Source organism: Salmo salar, chromosome ssa17, assembly GCF_905237065.1.
Source record: "Salmo salar chromosome ssa17, Ssal_v3.1, whole genome shotgun sequence".
Lineage (NCBI taxonomy): Eukaryota > Metazoa > Chordata > Actinopteri > Salmoniformes > Salmonidae > Salmo > Salmo salar.
Genome location: NC_059458.1, coordinates 3,890,669 through 3,911,963, shown reverse-complemented (window position 1 = coordinate 3,911,963; position 21,295 = coordinate 3,890,669). Strand labels below are relative to the sequence as shown.

Here is a 21,295-nt window from a genome sequence, read left to right as displayed (position 1 = left end):
TTTAGCAGACGCTCTTATCCAGAGCGACTTAACTTCCCGACTGATGTCTTGATGTTGCTTCAATATATCCACATAATCTTTCTTCCACATGATACCATCTATTTTGTGAAGTGCACCAGTCCCTCCTGCAGCAAAGCACCCCCACAACATGATGCTGCCACCCTCGTGCTTCACGGTTGGGATGGTGTTCTTCAGCTTGTAAGCGTCCCCTTTCTCCTCCAAACATAACGATGGTCATTATGGCCAAACAGTTCTATTTTTGTCTCATCAGACCAGAGGACATTTCTCCAAAAAGTACAATCTTTGTCCCCATGTGCAGTTGCAACCGTAGTCTGGCTTTTTTATGGCAGTTTTGGAGCAGTTGCTTGTTCCTTGCTGAGTGGCCTTTCAGATTATGTCGATACAGGACTCGTTTTACTGTGGATATAGATACTTGTGTACCTGTTTCCTCCAGCATCTTCACAAGGTCCTTTGCTGTTGTTCTGGGATTGATTTGCACTGTTCGCACCAAAGAACGTCCATCTTTAGGAGACAGAACGAGTCTCCTTCCTGAGCGGTATAACGGCTGCGTGGTCCCATGGTGTTTATACTTGCGTACTATTGTTTGTACAGATGAACGTGGTACCTTCAGGCGTTTGTAAATTGCTCCCAAGGATGAACCAGACTTGTGGAGGTCTACAATAGTTTTTCTGAGGTCTTGGCTGATTTCTTTTGATTTTCCCATGATGTCAAGCAAAGAAGCACTGAGTTTGAAGGTAGGCCTTGAAATACATCCACAGGTACGCCTCCAATTGACTCAAATTATGTCAATTAGCCTATCAAAAGCTTCTAAAGCCGTGATATAATTTTCTGGAATTTTCCAACCTGTTTAAAGGCACAATCAACTCAGTGTATGTAATCTTCTGACCCACTGGAATTGTGATACAGTGAATTATAAGTGAAATAATCTGTCTAAACAATTGTTGGAAAAATGACTTGTGTCATGCACAAAGTAGATGTCCTAACCGACTTGCCAAAACTATAGTTTGTTAACAAGAAATTTGTGGAGTGGTTGAAAAACGAGTTTTAATGACTCCAACCTAAGTGTATGTAAACTTCCGACTTCAACTGTATATATATTACACTATAGAACTATTCTATAGTTTTAGAGTATATTACATCAGAACTCCCAGGGCTTCTAACGAGGCATGTGTGTGTAGGTGAGCTGCAGAGGAAGATTGGTCTGAAGGTATTGGAGATGGGTGGTAATGCGGTGGTGGGCTACCTGCAATGCTTTGATCTGGAGGGAGAGTCGGGTCTGGTGGTCCGAGCCATCGGCACCGCCTGCACTCTGGACAAACTCATCCCTGGGACTGCTTCCAACAATGTCACACACACCAACACACACCCCAACACCGCCCGGCATCCAATGCCTGCAACTCCCCCCTCTAAGGAAAGCAAAGAGTGAGTATTGAACGAATGCATGAGCATGGTGTGTGTGTGTGTGTGAGAGAGGGAGAGAGTGTATGTGTTTGTTCCCTGCCTTTGGACTGACTCCTGTGTGTCTCAGTATTTCTGCCTTTCTCTACATTTGTGACCAGATTTCTCTGAGGGCTTATGTCAAATTGACATGATCTTATTGTATTATTGTAATTGTCACATGCTTAGTACACACTTGCTTACTTGCGGGTAAATACAAAATAAATGCAGAGTTAAAGATGACAAATAAATCCACAGTAAATGCCGAATTAAAATACAGTGCGTAATTGTGTGGTGTCAGTATGCATATGTGTGTGCATGTTATGTATGTGTGTTGGGGTGTCAGTGTAAGGATGTGTGTGGGTAGAGTCCAGTGTGTGTGCATAGTCAGTGCAAAAAAGGGTCAATGCATGTAGTCCGGGTAGCCATTTGATTAGCCATTTAGCAGTCTTGTTTAGAAGTCTTATGGCTTGGGGGTAGAAGCTGTTCAGGGTCTTGTTGGTTCCAGACTGCATTGGTACCGCTTGCCGTGCGGTATCTGAGAGAACAGTCTGTTGCTTAGGTGGCAGAAGTCTCAGAGAAAAATGTGACACCGCCTGGTATAGAGGTTCTGGATGGCAGGAAGCTCGGCCCCAGTGATGTACTGGGCCAAACACATTACACTCTGTAGCGCCTTGCGGTCGGATGCCAAGCAGTTGCCGTACCAAGCAGTGATGCAGCCAGCCAAGATGCTCTTGATGGTGCAGCTGTATAACTTTTTGAGGATCTGGACCAATGCCAAATCTTCTCAGCGTCCTGAGGGGGAAGAGGCATTGTCGTGCCCTCTTCACGACTGTGTCGGTGTGTTTGGACCATGATAGAGCCTTAGTAGCGTGGACACCGAAGTACTTGAAACTCTTGACCCACTCCACTATAGCCCCGTCGATGTGCATGGGGGGTGATTGGCCCTCCGTTTCCTGTTGTCCATAATCAGCTCCTTTGTCTTACTCACGTTGAAGGAGAGGTTGTTGTCCTGGCACCACACTGCCAGGTTTCTGACCTCCCTATAGGCTCTCATCGTTGTCGGTGATCAGTCTTACCACCGCCATGTCGTTGGCAAACTTAATGATGGTGTTGGAGTCGTGAGCAGCTACGCAGTCGTGAGTGAACAGGGAGTACAGGAGGGAACTAAGCACATACCCCTGTGTTGAGGGTCAGTGTGGCAAATGTGTTGTTGCCTACCCTCATGAAGCCCAGGATCCAGTTGCAGAGGGAGGTGTTCAGTCCCAGTGACCTTGGCTTAGTGATGAGCTTCGAGGGCACTATGATGTTGAATGCTGAGCTGTAGTCAATGAACAGCATTTTCACATAGGTGTTCCTTTTGGCCAAGTGGGAAAGGGCAGTGTGGAGTGCAATAGAGAGTGCATCATCTGTAGTGGCGGTATGTGATGTGCAGTGTGTCTGGGATGATGGGGTTAATGTGAGCCATAACCTGCCTTTAAAAACATTTCATAGCTACAGGTGTGAGTGCTACGGGGTGATAATCATTTAGACAGCTTACCTTGACATTATTGGGTACAGGGACTGTGGTGGTCTGCTTAAAACATGTAGGTATTACAGATTGGGTCAGGGAGAAGTTGAACATTTCAGTGAAGACACTTGCCAGCTGGTCAGCGCATGCTCTGAGTATGCGTCCTGGTAATCCACCTTTTGAGTGTTAACTTGTTTAAAGGTCTTACTCACATCGGCTACGGTAGCATGATTACACAGTTGTCCAGAACAGCTGGTGCTCTCACGCATGGTTCAGTGTTGCTTACCTCGGAGCGAGCATAGAAGGCATTTAGCTTGTCTGGTAGGCTCGTGTCACTGGGCAGCTAGTGGGTGAGTTTCCCTTTGTAATCCGTGATAGTTTGCAAGCCCTGCCACATCCGACGAGTGTCAGAGCTGGTGTAGTAGGGTTGGATCTTAGTGCTGTATTGATGTTTTTTCTGTTTGGTGGTTTGTCGGAGGGTGTACCGGGATTTATAAAAAGCATCTGGGTTAGTGTCCCACTCCCTGAAAGTGGGAGCTCTAGCCTTTAGCTCAGTGTGGATGTTGCCTGTAATCCATGGCTTCTGATTAGGATACGTACATGCGTACGGTCACTGTGGGGATGACGTCGTTGATGCGCTTATTAATGAAGCCGGTGACTTGATGTGGTAAACTCCTCAATGCCATCCGATGAATCCCGGAACATATCCCGGAACAATCATGGCTAGCCAGGAAAGATCTTGTCTTTCTCCCTATATAGCTCAGTGCTTTCTCCTTGGCTAAACTAGTTTAATGAGTTTACATTTTAGTCATATTTACGGATCCCATACAAGTTTGTAATTAAGGCACATGAACGTTCACATGTCCAAGAAGGCATTTCTGTCCCCCCAAAAAATGTATATGTATTTTTTCAAACAGCCCTACTGTGAGGTAGGAACTAGCGTCAAACGCCCCCTATGAGACGTCCTGTCACACTTGGGGTGTGTGTGTCTGTGTGTGTTATATCATGTGACAAAGCTATAGTATATGCCATATCTGAGATATGCACATGGACACACACACACACACACACACACACACACACACACAGCCCCTTCCCCTGTGTCTGTCTGTCTGTTTTCTAATGGCTCTACTCTGTGCATTTGCATGTAAGTGCTGCTCTCTCTCTCATTTGACTGTGTGTGTGTGTCTGAGGGCTGTGCATGAGCTTGTTCCTGCTAGTATGGTTGGAGGAAGGTGCGGGTGGATGAATGGAGAGATAAAAGAAGGTAGGGTGGGTGCCGTGCAAGCATTTTCTTTAGCTGCAGCATGTAGGTGGGTGTTATAATGCAAAAGGAGGGGGTAGACAACCTCTCTTTATTTTTTTCTTGTCTTTTCTTGTGCTCTATTTTTCTTTGCTGCAATGTTGTGGTGTGGTGTGTTGTGTTTCTCTTCTTCTCTGCCTCTGCTGCACATGGATTGGCTCTTCTCTTGCTGTATGCGTTTGGATTGGTCCACTGTCCGTCTCTACATGGTGATTGATTCAGGTCTCCTCTGGCCCACGGATGTCGCTCCAGCCACAACAGCCCTGTCCACTCAGCCTGCAGCTCTCAGAGACTGTCCCACTCCCAGAACTTCTCTGTCTCTGTCCCTACTCTGGTCTTTACTGACGTAGACAGAGAAAAATAGCGAGAGGGAGGGAGGGAGGGAGGGAGGAGAGCGGGAAGGCTCTTCCCTGGGAGGGAGGGAGGAGGAGAGGGAGTCCCAGAATCTCTGTGTTCATACATGGGTCTTCACTTGTACATAGAAAGGGAGAGATTATAAAAGAGAAATAAGGAAACAGACATAGAAGAGCGAGGTAAACTGGGGGAAAGGGAGAGCCAGAGCAATAGAGCATGAGACAGAGGAACTAATGGATAGCCATCGGTGAGATAGTTACCAGTCTCTCTCCCCCCCAAAAAGTCAACCTCGAGCCCATTCTTTCTTGCCATTGGATGAGAAGATTGTGACATCACCAGCCCCAAACACTTCCTCTTCCTGTGTCCCCCGCAGCCAATCATTGAGCCCCTACCCAAGCAGATCCATCCCTTTCACCTGTCCTAATTTTGCCTGATTCCGTGTAGTTTATTCCCAAAATCCGTTCCGCTCACAAAAACAACATTGGATGTTCTAAGTCCACAAAAATGTTTACACCACAACAGGAGACCACTTTTGAGGTCTGGGAAAAATGAAAACATTTTTTTTGTGTGTGTAGTTATCCTTTAATGCAAGTGCGAACCAGGAAGAGACCGTTTGGTGAGTGGTGTTTCTGTAGCGCTCATGTGATTGCAGAGTTTGCAAAACAAATGGCCACTGGATTGATTTAAATGATCATGATATCATTCTGTCTGATAGGCATAGGCTACTTTTGTAGTTAACATTTAATTGAATAGGTTTTTGGGAAAGCCTTTCCATCTCGACCTGAAGATTGTTATCATTAGCTTCATCGCCAACGGCTACACGAAGTGTAGACATGCACCGCACACAGACATAACAGACGTGCATTCCTGTGCCATTTCAGAAAGTTTCTGGGAAATACGAATCACTGATGCATTTCATTCATGTCTTATGATTAACTTGGGCAAATTAATGCATTTTCTAGTAAGTTCAATACATTTTTGAATATTCATTATATTCCGTTTTAATGTCTGGATTCTGAAATTTTGTCCGCAATGCAGATTTTTTAGGGCCCCAAGCAATCCCTCTTAGTTCAGTTCAATCAACTATATTTGTCTCCAAGGGGCAGTCACCCAGGAGTCTGTTGGGCTCAATTCCTTTTCAATTCAGTTTATGTTGGAAGTGAATTTAAATTCCAACTCAAGAAACTACTCATCCCTTTAGTGTTGTGTTGGGTTGGCCCATGTTGTGTTGTGTGTTTCTGCCATGCTTTCCTCCTCAGTTCGATAGATCTGTGTGCTTCTGTTTACGCTTCATGTGCTTGGCTTTTTAGTTCCGCAGCCCAGTCATTTGCACTCCACACACCTCTTTCACATATACACACACACACGGTGAGGTGACTGATGTGTGTGTGTGTGTTCTCCTGGCAGGCCCGTGTTCAGTGAGGACCCAACCCACCCCCTCTCCGTCCCTCCCACCCCTCTCAGAACACTTCCCTTCCTCCTCCTCTCCTCCTCCCTTCTCTCCATCCAAGCCTTGCAGTCGCCAGTCCTCCTCCTCAGACACAGACCTCAGTCTGACGCCCAAGATGGGTAAGACCCCATCACCCTTCCTCACACCCCACTCTGAGCCTGACTGTATTTAATTTTTCCATCCCATTTCCTTGTTTAATTGATTTATTTCAAGTCATTGTGTTAGAAACACACACACAGCAGCTGTGGACCATAGATTTCTGGTGTTGACCAAGTAATAACCCGCACACCCCTAGGGCAGGACATGGTTCCCCCCTACTGGTGGAAATACACCCTAGGAACCCCCTTTCCTTCCTCTCTACTCCCTTCTTCCTAAAGGATTTGTATTTTCCTTCCTTGTGTTTTCCTGTCAGGTTTAAAATCTTGTGACTTTCCTCCACTGTCCCTTTCTTCTCTGCTTTTCTTGATGTCTTGTTTTCTCCTGTTTTCTGGCTCACCTCTCCTCTCCCCACCTGCCTCTCTGTCGCTCTCTTCTCCTCTCCTCTCTCTCTCGCTTTCCTCACCTTTTTCTCTGCCCAACAGTGACCACCTCCCAAGAGAGGTTTGTCTCCCGTCCTAGGATCTTCCTCTGTCCCAGTTCCCCAGCCCTCTCCTCTGACTCCCAGCCCCTTCCTCCCTCTGGGCCAATCCTGTGCAGCCTTGTGTATGCCCCCAAGCCAACACCCTGCCCCCTCTCCCCTCTGTCCAATCAGAGGGGTATGTCTTGAGAAAGAGTAACATACAGTGAAGAGCTGATGGCAGGCAGCCTTTGGGTAGGAGAGTCATGAAGCTCTATAACAGTCCTGACAACACTCTTTTCGTAACACTATAAAAAGCTTGCAGGAGTCACGAAGCCCAACAACATCCTGTATAACACCTGTTACACTAAAATAGTTAAATAGTCGTTTATTATAGTCTCAGGTAGGGCACAGAGTGCAAAAGTCATGAATGTCTAAAACACCTTTTACAAACTCCCTCTATAGCCACCCCTCAGAAACCTCTATAGCCACCCCTCAGAAACCTCTATAGCCACCCCTCAGAAACCTCTATAGCCACCCCTCAGAATCCTCTATAGCCACCCCTCAGAAACCTCTATAACCACCCCTCAGAAACCTCTATAACAGCCGTATACAGTGCGTTCGGAAAGTATTCAGACCCCCTTCCTTTTTTTCACGTTACTGCCTTATTCTAAAATTGATTAAATAAATGTTTTGCATCATCAATCTATACACAATACCCCATAATGACAAAGCAATAACAGGTTTTTGGAAATTTTTGTAAAGAAAGAAATACCTTATTTACATAAGTATTCAGACCCTTGCTATGAGACTTGAAATTGAGCTCAGGTGCATCCTGTTTCCATTGATCATCCTTGATGTTTCTACAACTTGATTGGAGTCCACCTGTGGTAAATTCAATTGATTAGACATGATTTGGAAAGGCACACACCTGTCTATATTATGTCCCACAGTTGACAGTGCATGTCAGAGCAAAAACCACTCCGTGAGGTTGAAAGAATTGTCCGTATAACTACGTGACAGGACTGCGTCGAGGCACAGATCTGGGGAAGGGTACCAACAAGTTTCTGCAGCATTGAAGGTCCCCAAGAACACAGTGGCCTCCATCATTCTTAAATGGAAGAAGTTTGGAACCACCAAGTCTCTTCCTAGAGCTGGCCGCCCGGCCAAACTGAGCAGTCGGGGGAGAAGGGCATTGGTCAGGGAGGTGATCAAGATCAAGATGGTCACTCTGACAGAGCTCCAGAGTGTCTCTGTGGAGATGGTTGTCCTTCTGGAAAGTTCTTCCATCTCTGCAGCACTCCACTAATCATGCCTTTATGGTAGAGTGGCCAGACAGAAGCCACTCCTCAGTAAAAGGCAGTTGACAGCCCACTTGGAGTTGGCACCTAAAGGACTCTCAGACCATGAGAAACAAGATTCTCTGATATGATGAAACTTAGATTGAACTCTTTGGCCTGAATACCAAGTGTCACGTCTGGAGGAAACCTGGCACCATCCCTTCGGTGAAGCATGGTGGTGGCAGCATCATGCTTTGGATGTTTTTCAGCGGAAGGGACCGAGAGACAGGGCAAGATGGAACAGAGCAAAGAGAGATGAGGTTGGGTGGAAAAAGGACTTGGAGTGAGAAATATATTTTTTTGTCATGGGCAAAGAAATTCAAAATGGGTGATTATACTAATTAATACAAATGTTGATCCGATTGTTCAAACTGTCTAAACAGATCCTCAAGGAAGATGGATTTTTTTTTTTTTTAAGTTTATTTTAAATTGGACCAAAAACAGATCTGGCTAATTAATCTATGTGGGCCAAAAAATATATAATAATCTATTGAGCTCACAAGCTACGAATTAATCTATTATTATGGTGAGAGATTATATTACAGTTTTAAGTACACTACCGGTCAAAAGTTTGGGGTCACTTAGAAATGTTCTTGTTTTTGAAAGAAAAGCAAATTTTTTTGGCCATTAAAATAACATCAAATTGATCAGAAATAGTGTAGACATTGTTCCTTTGTCCATTGTCTGTGTTCTTTTGCCCATCTTAATCTTTTCTTTTTATTGTCCAGTCTGAGAGATGGGTTTTTCTTTGCAACTCTGCCTAGAAGGCCAGCATCCCGGAGTCGCCTCTTCACTGTTGACGTTGAGACTAGTGTTTTTCGGGTACTATTTAATGAAGCTGCCAGTTGAGGACTTGTGAGGCGTCTGTTTCTCCAGCTAGATACTCTAATGTACTTGTCCTCTTGCTCAGTTGTGCACGGGGACTCCCACTCTTTCTATTCTGGTTAGAGCCAGTTTGAGCTGTTCTGTGAAGGGAGTAGTACACAGCGTTGCACGAGATCATTCGTTTCTTGGAAATTTCTTGCATGGAATAGCTTTCATTTCTCAGAACAAGAATAGACTGATGAGTTTCAGAAGAAAGGTCGTTGTTTCTGTCAATTTTGAGCCTGTAATCGAACCCACAAATGCTGATGCTCCAGATACTCAACTACTCTAAAGGCGGCCAGTGTTATTGCTTCTATAATCAGAACAAGTTTTCAGCTGTGCTAACATAATTGCAAAAGGGTTCTCTAATGATCAATTAGCCTTTTAAAGTGATAAAACTTGGATTAGCTAAACCAACGTGCCATTGGAACACAGGAGTGACGGTTGCTGATAATGGGCCTCTGTACGCCTATGTAGATATTCCATTAAATATCACCTGTTTCCAGCTACAATAGTCATTTACAACATTAACAATGTCTACACTGTATTTCTGATTAATTTGATGGACAAAAAAAGTATTTTTTTCAAAAACAAGAACTTTTCTAAGTGACCCCAAACTTTTTAACGGTAGTGTACCTCAATGGATTGTAAAGGAAATCGCACTACAAAACTATCACACTCAAGCACTTAAGGACATAAGAAGATCACGGATACATCATTAGAACTAGTGGGTATATGGAGGCTAAAAAACCCTGACCTTGTGAAATATACATGGAGCAGGCTTAATCAAGCTAGCCGTCTTAATTTCTTCCTAGTCTCATTCTTGCTGGCATCAAAAGTTTAAAAAAGTATAAATGGGAGACCAAATGCGATCGGCCCACCATCTATTTGGCCTCCTTATAACTCTTACAGAATTTTCACGTGGATGGGGATATTGTAAATTTAATCAAAGCCTATTGGTTGACATTTTGTTCTTAAAATGTCTTGCGGATCAGTGGGATGCTAGCGTCCCATTTTGAAAACTTCCGGTGAAATTGCAGAGCTCCAAATTCAAATTAAATTACTATAAATATCAAACTTTCATGAAATCACAAGTGCAATACATCAGAATAAAGCTTAAATTGTTGTTAATCCAGCCGCGCGTCAGATTTCAAAAAGGCTTTACGGCGAAAGTAAACCATGCGATTATCTGAGGACAGCGCCAAGCACACAAATGCATAACAAATCATTTTCAACCAGGGAGTTGCGACACGAAAGTCAAAAATAGCTATATACTATATGCCTTACCTTTGAATATCTTCTTCTGTTGGCACTCCAAAAGGTCCCAGTTACATTAAATGGTCCTTTTGTTCGATAATGTCCTTCTTTATATCCATAAAAACTCAGTTTAGCTGGTGCGCTTCAGTCAATAATCCACTCGGTTTCCCTCCTTCAAAGTGCATACAAAATGAATCCCAAACGTTACCAATAAACTTATCCAAACAAGTCAATCAACGTTTATAATCAAACCTTAGGTACCCTAATACGCAAATAAACGATACAATTTAAAGACGGAGAATCGTTAGTCTTTACCGGAGAAAAATACCAAAGAACACTCTCTCATTCACGCGCTTGGAAACACTACAGCCAAAATGGTAGCCACCTAGAAAAACAATTTCTGGCTAATTTTTCCAAAAAACAACCTGAAACACTTTCTAAAGACTGTTGACATTTAGTGGAAGCCCTAGGAACTGCAATCGGGCACAATTTCACCCTATTATAAAAGTGCCAGCCATTGAAATCAGTGGTAGGATGATTTTTTTTTGGGGGGGGGTTGGTTTGTCCTCGGGGTTTCGCCTGCCATTTCAGTTCTGTTATACTCACAGACATTATTTTAACAGTTTTAGAAACTTTAGTGTTTCCTATCCAAATTTACCAATTATATGCATATCCTAGTTTCTGGGCCTGAGTAGCAGGCAGTTTACTTTGGGCACGCTTTTCATCCGGATGTCAAAATACCGCCCCCTATCCCAAAGAAGTTAAAAGGAAAAATAATTCATAATTAACTTTTTTTCTGCTCAACATAGGTACAGCAGATCCCCTTATTGTATGGGACACTTTTAAATGTACTTTTACAGGCCATTCAATACAATACTCATTAAAACAAAAGCAATTTAAGTCGAAAGAGATTAGACTAATAAAGGAAATAGGGGAAGTAACAGCGCAGGTTGATGGTAATGGAAACTGTACTATAGAGGCACAAAATAAGTTATAGGAAAAACAAAAGACATGGAAGTACTTATTAAAGAACGATCAAGTGTAATGTATTACAAAAATAAAGCGAATTGGACGGAAAATTGTGAAAAATGCACACTTTTTATTGGATCTTCAACATAGAAATGCTAGCAAAAATGATTTACAGAAACCCGTTACAAATGGAGTCATCCATGATTCACCAAATTATATTTTGAAAGAGGAAGCAAAATATTTTAAGCATATGTTTTCTTTTCAGTCTCCTCCATTTCCACGGAATGATGTCAACTGTATTTCCTAATAATAATGTAAAATTAACAAATTTACAGAAAGACCTGTATGAAGGCCAAGTTATAGAAGAGGAACCTTTGAGGCAAAATCTTTTCAGTCTGGAAAAACACCAGGGCTTGATGGTATACCAGTACAGGTATATCATACCTTTTTTTGATGAACCCAAGATCCATTATTAGCATGTTTAAATTAGAGACTATCAGGTACTCAACAAGAAGGATTGATTTAATTACTACTAAAACAGGACCCTGGTGGTAAGTATAAAGATACAGTCCAAAAATCTGGAGGCCTCTTACACTTCAGTGTTGTGGTGAAATGCATAGCGCATAAAATAAAAGGTTTTACCAGGTATTGTTCATCCTAATCAGACAGGTTTTTTTTACATTATATATTGGAGATACTATGACAACTACAATTGAACATTATGAAACATCAAGGATACCAGTCCTGGTCTTCATAGCAGATTTTGGAAAGGCGTTTGATAAAGTACGACTAGAATTTATATATAAATGCCTGGATTACATTAATTTTGGTGAATCTCTTATTCAATGGGTTAAAGTTATGTACAGCAACCCCAGATGTAAAATAGTAAATATTGGTTACTTCTCAGAAAGTATTGAGCTTTTAAGAGGAGTAAAACAAGGCTGTCCTTTGTCTCCATATCTATTTATTATGGTCATTGAAATGTTAGCTATTAAAATTAGATCCAACAAGAACATTAACGGTTAGATATTCTGGGGATTAAAACAAAAGTGTCAATGTATGCTGATCCCTGCACAGTCTCATTGAAGATCTTGATGACTTTTCTAGCCTCTCTGGACTAAAACCTAATTATGACAAGTGTACCATATTACGTATTGGATCGTTAAAAAAAAACTCGTGTTTACACTACCTTGTAGTTTACCAATAAAATGGGCGGATGGTCAAGTAGCTATACTTGGTATTCACATCTCAAAAACTATAAATTCACTTACCAAAATCAATTTCAATAGAAAGTTAGCAAAAATAGGTAAATACTTGTCTATTCATGAAGTCGGAAGCTTACATACACCTTAGCCAAATGCATTTAAACTCAGTTTCACAATTCCTGACATTTAATCCTAATAAAAATGTCCTGTCTTAGGTCAGTTAGGACTTTATTTTAAGAATGTTTAATGTCAGAATAATAGTAGTGATTTATTTTTACTTTTATTTCTTAAATCACATTCCCAGTGGGTCAGAAGTTTACATACACTCAATTAGTATTTCATAGCATTGCCTTTAAATTGTTTAACTTGAGTCAAACGTGTCGGGTAGCTTTCCACAAGCTTCCCACAATAAGTTGGGTGAATTTGGGCACATTCTCAAGCAAAGCACCCCCACAACATGATGCTGCCACTCCCGTGCTTCACGGTTGGGATGGTGTTCTTCAGCTTGTAAGCCTCCCCCCTTTCTCCTCCAAACATAACGATGGTCATTATGGCCAAACAGTTCTGTTTTTTGTTTCATCAGACCAGAGGACACTTCTCCAAAAGTACGATCTTTGTCCCCATGTGCAGTTGCAAACCGTAGTCTGGCTTTTTTATGGCGGTTTTGGAGCAGTGGCCTCTTCCTTGCTGAGCGGCCTTTCAGGTTATGTCGATATAGGACTCGTTTTACTGTGGATATAGATACTTTTGTACCCGTTTCCTCCAGCATCTTCACAAGGTCCTTTGCTGTTGTTCAGGGATTGATTTGCACTTTTCGCACCAAAGTACGTTCATCTCTAGGGGACAGAAGGCGTCTCCTTCCTGAGTGGTGTGACGGCTGCGTGGTCCCATGGTGTTTATACTTGCGTACTATTGTTTGTACAGATGAACCTTCAGGCGTTTGGAAATTGCTCCCAAGGATGAACCAGACTTGTGGAGGTCTACAATTTGTTTTTCTGAGGTCTTGGCTGATTTCTTTAGATTTTTCCATGATGTCAAGCAAAGAGGCAGGTACACCTCCAATTGACTCAAATTATGTCAGAAGCTTCTAAAGCCATTACATCCTTTTCTGAAATTTTCCAAGCTGTTTAAAGGCACAGTCAACTTGTAATAATCTGTCTGTAAACAATTGTTGGGAAAATTAGTTGTGTCATGCACAAAGTAGATGTCCTAACCGACTTGCCAAAACTATAGTTTAACAAGAAATTTGTGGAGTGCTTGAAAAACGAGTTAATGGCTCCAACCTAAGTGTATGTAAAATTCCGACTTCAACTGTACTTACTAATGGCACTGCCTACTCCAGATGACTTATTTTTTAAATCATATGAACAAAAAATATTTCAATTTTTTTGGAATGCTAAGTCAGACAAAATTAAACGTGTCTATTTATATAATGAATTTGAGTTTGGGGGGGCTAAAACTATTAAATATTAAAGGTTTAAACCTCTCACTAAAAGCACTCATACATAAGTTATAGTTAAACCCAAAACGGTTCTCCAGTAGATTTTTAAGAAAGGCTAATCCATTGTTCAAAATTTGCCTTTTTGCCTTAATACAGATTACAACTTCTCATTAACGACTGATTGAAAATGAAATTTTGTTTAAAATATAGCCCTTTCTTAAACAGGCAATGCAACGCTGATTACAATTTCTGTTTTATCCTCCAGAAAAGACAGAACAAATGTTATGGTTAAACTAAAATATACTGATTTAATAAAAATAAAAATCTTTATGGATGAAAATAAAGGTATTATGTTTATTAATGATATTATGAATAGAAACGGAGGAGTTATGTCACATATACAGCTATCGAAAATCTATGGGAATATCAGCTAAATCCAAATTTACAACCAGCTGATTGCAGCATTACCACAAAAATGGAGGAGGCAAGTGGAAAAGGGAGAACGTAGGGATTTTTTTGCCTGCCGTATATTAAAGATACAAATTGGCATAAATAGAAAAATATACCAGATTAATTTGAGGACAAAAATAGCATCATACAGGTTGCAAAATAAATGGGAAGATATTTTCGATGTACCGATTCCATGGCACATGGTTTATGAACTGGTACAAAAAACAACAGTTGATTCAACACTTCGTTTTTCAATTTAAATGATTATATAAAGTGTGTGTGTGTGTGTGTGTGTGTGTGTGTGTGTGTGTCCGTGTGTGTCCGTGTGTGTGTGTGTCCGTGTGTCCGTGTGTCCTGTGGCTCAGTTGGTAGAGCATGGTGTTTGCAACGCCAGGGTTGTGGGTTCGATTCCCACGGGGGGCCAGTACAAAAAAAAACATGAAATGTATGCATTCACTACTGTAAGTCGCTCTGGATAAGAGCGTCTGCTAAATGACTAAAATGTAAATATATAATATGGGGCATACAACAATGTCAGCTCTGTAGATTTTGCTGTGAAGAGACAGAATCACTAGATAATCTTTTCTGGTATCTGAATACTTATGTAAATGTAATATCAGTTTATTTTATTTTTCTATATATTTACAAACATTTCTAAACACCTGTTTTTGCTTTGTCATTATGGGGTAGTGTGTATAGATTGATGTGGGTAAAAAACATTTTTTTTAATCCGTTATAGAGTAAAGCTGTAATTTAAAAATGTGAAAAAAGTCAAGGGGTCTTAATACTTTCTGAAAGCACTATATTTGCACACGTTTTCCAAACCACCTTAGCCCTACTTGACCTTACCCCACTTAACCTTGGATAAACTGTCCATCCCTGCTGGCATTTGGGCCTCATATTGACTGCCTTGGACGACCACCTTCCCCTACCCATTTTTCCACCTCTGTGTGGTTTATGGCATGTCCAGACCCCCACCCCTGTTTTATGAGTCTATAAGGTGGCATAGTCTGCAGCCTCCCAGGCCAGGCCAGTGGCAGGTAGAGTAGTGTACAGAGGGGACAATAAAGCAGCTATTTGGACTCCATCCTCACAGGTAGATCTATGGGAATGTTGTCATTAACAAAGATGTGGTAATTACAATGTACACTGAACAAAAATATAAATGCAACAATTTCAAAGATTTTACTGAGTTACAGTTCATATAAGGAAATCAGTCAATTGAAATAAATTAATTGGGCCCTAATCTATGGATTTCACATGACTGGGAATATAGATACCTTTAAAAAAAGAAAATAGGGGAGTGGATCAGAAAACCTGTCCGTATCTGGTGTGAGCATCCCAAACATGCTCAATGGATAGGTGACATGTCTGGTGAGTATGCAGGCCATGGAAGTACTGGGACATTTCAGCTTCCAGGAATTGTGTACAGATCCTTGTGACATGGGGCTGTGCATTATCATGCTGAAACGAGGTGATGACGGTGGATGAATGGCACGACAATGGGCCTCCGGATCTTATCACGGTATCTCTGTGCATTCAAATTGACATCGATAAAATTCTATTGTATTCGTTGTCCGTAGCTTATGCCTGCCCATACCATAACTCCACTGCCACCATGGGGCACTCTGTTCACATTGACATCAGCAAAATGCTCGGCCACACAGTTGAAACCGGGATTCATCCGTGAAGAGCACACTTCTCCAGCGTGCCAGTGGCCATAGAAGGTGAGCATTTGCCCACTGAAGTCAGTTATGACGCCAAGACCCTGGTGAGGACGACGAGCACACAGATGAGCATCCCTGTGACCATTTCTGACAGTTTGTGCAGAAATTCTTCGTTTGCGCAAACCCACAGTTTCACCAGCTATCCGGGTGGCTGGTTTGACGATCCCACAGGTGAAGAAGCAGAATGTGGAGGTCCTGGGATGGCGTGGTCTGCTGTTGTGAGGCCGGTTAGATGTACTGCCAAATTCTCTAAAACATTGGAGGCTTGTGGTAGAGAAATTAACATTCAATTCTCTGGCAACAGCTCTGTTGGACATTCCTGCAGTCAGCATGCCAATTGCACACTCCCTCAAAACTTGTGGCATTGTTTGACAAAACTGCACATTGTAGTGGCCTTTTATTGTCCCTAGCATGAGGTGCACCTGTGTAATGATCATGCTGTTAAATCAGGTTCTTGATATGCCATACCTGTCAGGTGGATGGATTATCTTGGCAAAGGAGAAATGCTCACTAAACAGGAATGTACATAAATTTGTGCACAAAATTTGAGAGAAATAAGCTTTTGTGCATATGGAACATTAATGGGATCTTTTATTTCAGCGTATGAAACATGGGACCAACACTTAGCATGTTGCGTTCATATTTTTGTTCAGGATAGATTTTAGCCTAGTAGTCTAAGGGATACGATTAATATGGGATTTGCATGGTTGTCGAGGCGTTCTGGCTCACACAAGCCAAGGCATGGCAAGGGTACTTACTTACTTCCTATGGTTTTTGAGGAATGCCTGCTGTCTGTAATGAAGTGATGTGATTGGTGAAGTGGTGTTCTCTAATCCTATCAGGGATGGGGAGTGGGATCAGCGTTGGGAAAGAGGCAGGGCCGCTGAAGACCCTCCTCAGACAGCAGGCCCAATCAGCATTGGAGCAGAGGGTACGCACACACACACCGTACGGCATTGTGCTGTGTGAAAGGGTAATTGTGAAGTGTGTGTGAGGGTGAAGTATGATTATGTAAGAGTGAATAATGTTCCCTTTCTCCATCCTCTTGACCACTCCTTCCTCTCAGGGAGCCTCATCCTCTGGTATATTTGTAAACACCAGGGTATGTCTCTTTCACACACACTCACTCTTCTGGAAGCTTCTATCAAACCTGTCTTACCTGTCTGGGTTCTGCTCAGGGCTTCTACTCTTGAGTTGGGCTGTTTCTCAAAATTCTACAGTGACTTCATCTTCTCCATCTGCACTGATCTGTTAACACAGGACGGGAAGAAGCAACATGGAGGATACCTACTAGCAATATGCTTTTACCTGTCCAGTTCTGTCATTTGTCACCAGTGCAGATAGAGGAGAGAAGAAAGGTAGATAGTTGAGATGCAGCCTTAGTCCCCTGATCGATGGTAACAAGCACGCTCCACTCCATTACCATGGCGATATCACAATCACTCAGGTTGGGAAATTGCTGGTCTAGACCAGTATGCTGTAGCAGTTCCTCGTATGCATATCATTGGCATGGCTGAAACACACAGCCTCACTCTGCATGGGGAGGTGCCGTCCCACTCACTACCCCCTCATCTGGATGACACCTGTCCTGGATCACACTTTTCACACCTGGGTTGACTATTGACCGTCACAGCAGGAGACTGACTGTCACACAATGCCATTTTCAATTAAACTCTGCATTGTATTACTGGTATGCTGTTATTGTATAAACGGTATATCAGGGTTATTCAAATCCAGACCTCGAAGTCAGTACTGTTGGTTTTCATCCTACCCCTTCTAATCAGGGACTGATTCAGACCTCGGTGATAATCAATTAACTGAACTAACTAGCAGGGACAAAAAGCCAACCAGCAGTACTGCAGACCTCCAGACCTTGACTTGAGGCCTGTTGTATACTCTGTCTGCCTGTCATCTGTCAAGTTGTGTATCTGAGGTAGAAGAGATGAACCAACACTACCTCATTTAGCAGATTACTCTGTTGCTGCTACTAAATGAATGACATATGTTAATACTACTTTCAGTCAGTGTGGGTTTTTATCTTCTGTCTTATGCCCTTACAACCCTGCATCTTTTTTGTATGATGAGGATAGGGTTGAGCGCGCAATCCTTAATTCTACTGTTTCCATGGTAACCAAAGTTCACAGAGACAGGTTTGACCCCTAACCAGACTTTTCTGACCCTGTGTAATTTCAGGAGTTCCCCTTCTTCACGTTGACTTGTTTTCCCCCGGCTTCCTGGTTCACATCGGGGAGTGGTCAGCGCCCGCTCGGTCAAGCTGCTTGACCGCATACACAACCCTGGTGAGTTCCCTACAACTGCACGGTCCCAGCTATAGAACACAGCAACATGTGTTACAGGTTGTAATCCATGTTGCAGTGTAGCTTGTGTTTCCAGGCTAGTTAGATTATGATTGACATGACCGATCACTCTTGTTAAAGAGATGTTTAAACTCAATGGGATCATCTGTATTAAGGATCAATAAATGGCTAGAGGGGTAACACACATAGTGGGATCAGTGTGTTGATCCTATTCTGTGTGTGCTAGCAGAAATGATTTATATACATTGGTCCATTACCCCCCCACCCGATTCTACACCCTTCTCCCCAAGTGTGTACTACTTCTCCCGAAGGGTGGAGAATGGGAATAGCCTACAGCCCATGTTTACAGCAGGTGAATCCTTCTACAGTTGCTTCCTAAAGCCTGTCTCACCATGTTCCAGAGAGAGAGAGAAAGGGAGGTTCACATTAGGCCTTCAGCCCTATCCTGCCCTGTAGGGAACTGCTAAGCTCTAACAACTGAGAAAGGAAAGGGAATACCTAGTCAGTTGCACAACTGAATGCATTCCACCGAAATATGTCTTCCACATTTAACCCAAACCCTCTGAATCAGCGGGGGGCTACCTTAATCGACGTTCACGTCGTCAGTGCCCAGGGAGCAGTTCTTGTTCTGGGTTAACTGCCTTGCTCAAAGGCAGAACGGCAGATTTTTTTCACCTTACCAGCTCAGGGATTTGAACCAGCGACCTTTCGGTTAATGGCACGACGCCCAGGTCACTTATACCTGCCGCCCAGGTCACTGATACTGGGTCGGATTATGTTTTCATCCTCCTAATGGTTAGGATTATGGGTGGGTTAATCGGATCCTAGATCTGTGGTTACGGGGACTTCAACCTGGATCTGCTAGTTGTGTGTGTGTGTGTGTGTGTGTAATAACTTCCTCTCTGTGCTGTGTGTGGTGTTTGCTGCCCCCTGGTATTGAGGTTTGGTAGTGCATGGCTGAGGTGTGCTGTGGCTTGGCTGTGTCGTGTGTTGGTCTTTTGGGCTGAAGGAGGCTCTGGCCTGATGTGGTCTGTACTCCAAAGCCTAAAGGTGGCTACAAGCTTCACTCCGTCGATGGATGTGCATGCATGTGCAAGGGGGCGGAGGCAGGTTTTTTTATGGGCAGCACGCACTTTTGTCCACATAGACGTTGCGTTCCACATAGAGAGGAAGTCCACCTTGTGTAGTGTATATCCACTATGGGGCTTGGAGAGCCAGAGTAGTTTACCAAGCAAGAGGGTCCGTGGCTCTCTTTGACTCTAGCTAGTAGGGATGGGCTGTATCCTGATGTTCATAACCGTCATACCGTTTCTGTACCATACCGGAGTATACGGTATAACCTGAAGTGCACACAAGGGGCACTATACATTTTTGGGGAGATGCACAAAACGATTTAGGCAACAGGGATCTTCATCCAGGAGGGGATTGAATGTCTCTGCTGTAACCAAGAAGCTTGATCTTGACATCTAGCCACTTAGCTAGAAAGTTAGCAAACCAAATGCATAGCTGGAGCACTGCGCAGGATATCATTTATTTGACACATCTTAGGTTTCTTATAGCTTTACTTAACTTATAGTTAGTTATAAGCAGTGACGTAGCACGGGAAAAAAACAAAATATTAATATTATATATATTTTTTAAATGGTATTGACAATCATACCGTCGTTATTTTGAAATACCCCAGTATATGGTATAAACTAGAGGTCGACCGATTAATCGGAATGGCCGATTAATTAGGGCCAATTTCAAGTTTTCATAACAATCGGAAATCGCTATTTTTGGACACCGATTTGGCCGATTTCATTTTGTATATTTTTTTTAAACACCTTTATTTAAACTAGGCAAGTCAGTTAAAAACATTCTTATTTTCAATGACGGCCTAGGAACGGTGGGTTAACTGCCTTGTTCAGGGGCAGAACGCTAGATTTTTACCTTTACTCGGGGATTGAATCTTGCAACCTTATGTTTAACTAGTCGAACGCTCTAACCACCTGCCTTCCATTGCACTCCATGAGGAGCCTGCCTGTTACGTGAATGCAGTAAGAAGCCAAGGTAAGTTGCTAGCTAGCATTAAACATATCTTATAAAAAACAATCCATCAATCATAATCACTAGTTAACTACACATGGTTGATGATATTACTAGTTTATCTAGCGTGTCCTTCGTTGCATATAATCGATGCGGTGCGCATTCGCGAAAAAGGACTGTCGTTGCTCCAACGTGTACCTAACCATAAACATTAATGCCTTTCTTAAAATCAATACACAAGTATATATTTTTAAACCTGCATATTTAGTTAATATTGCCTGCTAACATGAGTTTCTTGGGAAATTGTGTCACTTCTCTAGCGTTCTGTGCAACAGAGTCAGGGTATATGCAGCAGTTTGGGCCACCTGGCTCGTTGCGAACTGTGTGAAGACTTTCTTTCTAACAAAGACAGCCAACTTCGCCAAACGGGGGATGATTTAACAAAAGCACATTTGCGAAAAAAGCACAATCGTTGCACGACTGTACCTAACCATAAAAATCAATGCCTTTCTTAAAATCAATACACAGAAGTATACATTTTTAAACTTGCATATTTAGCTAAAGAAATCCAGGTTAGCAGGCAATATTAACCAGGTGAAATTGTGTCACTTCTCTTGCGTTCATTGCAAGCAGAGTCAGGGTATATGCAACATTTTGGGCCGCCAGGCTCGTTGCGAATTAATTTGCCAGAATTTTACGTAATTATGACATAACATTGAAGGTTGTGCAATGTAACAGGAATATTTAGACTTATGGGTGCCACCCGTTAGATAAAATACGGAACGGTTCCGTATTACACTGAAAGAATAAACGTTTTGTTTTCGAGATGATAGTTTCCAGATTCGACCATATTAATGACCTAAGGCTCGTATTTCTGTGTGTTATTATGTTATAATTAAGTCTGATTTTATAGAGCAGCCTGACTGAGTGATGGTAGGCACCAGCAGGCTCGTAAGCACTCATTCAAACAGCACTTTTGTGCGTTTTGCCAGCTGCTCTTCGCTGTGCTTCAAGCAGTGCGCTGTTTATGACGTCAAGCCTATCAACTCCCGAGATTAGGCTGGT

The 21,295-nt window shown here is 42.5% G+C and overlaps 1 pseudogene; it reads left to right on the top strand.

Annotated features, from left to right (window-relative positions):
- Positions 1 to 21,295, top strand: part of LOC106561251 (C2 domain-containing protein 5-like) — a 53,316-nt pseudogene that overhangs the window by 4,830 nt on the left and 27,191 nt on the right.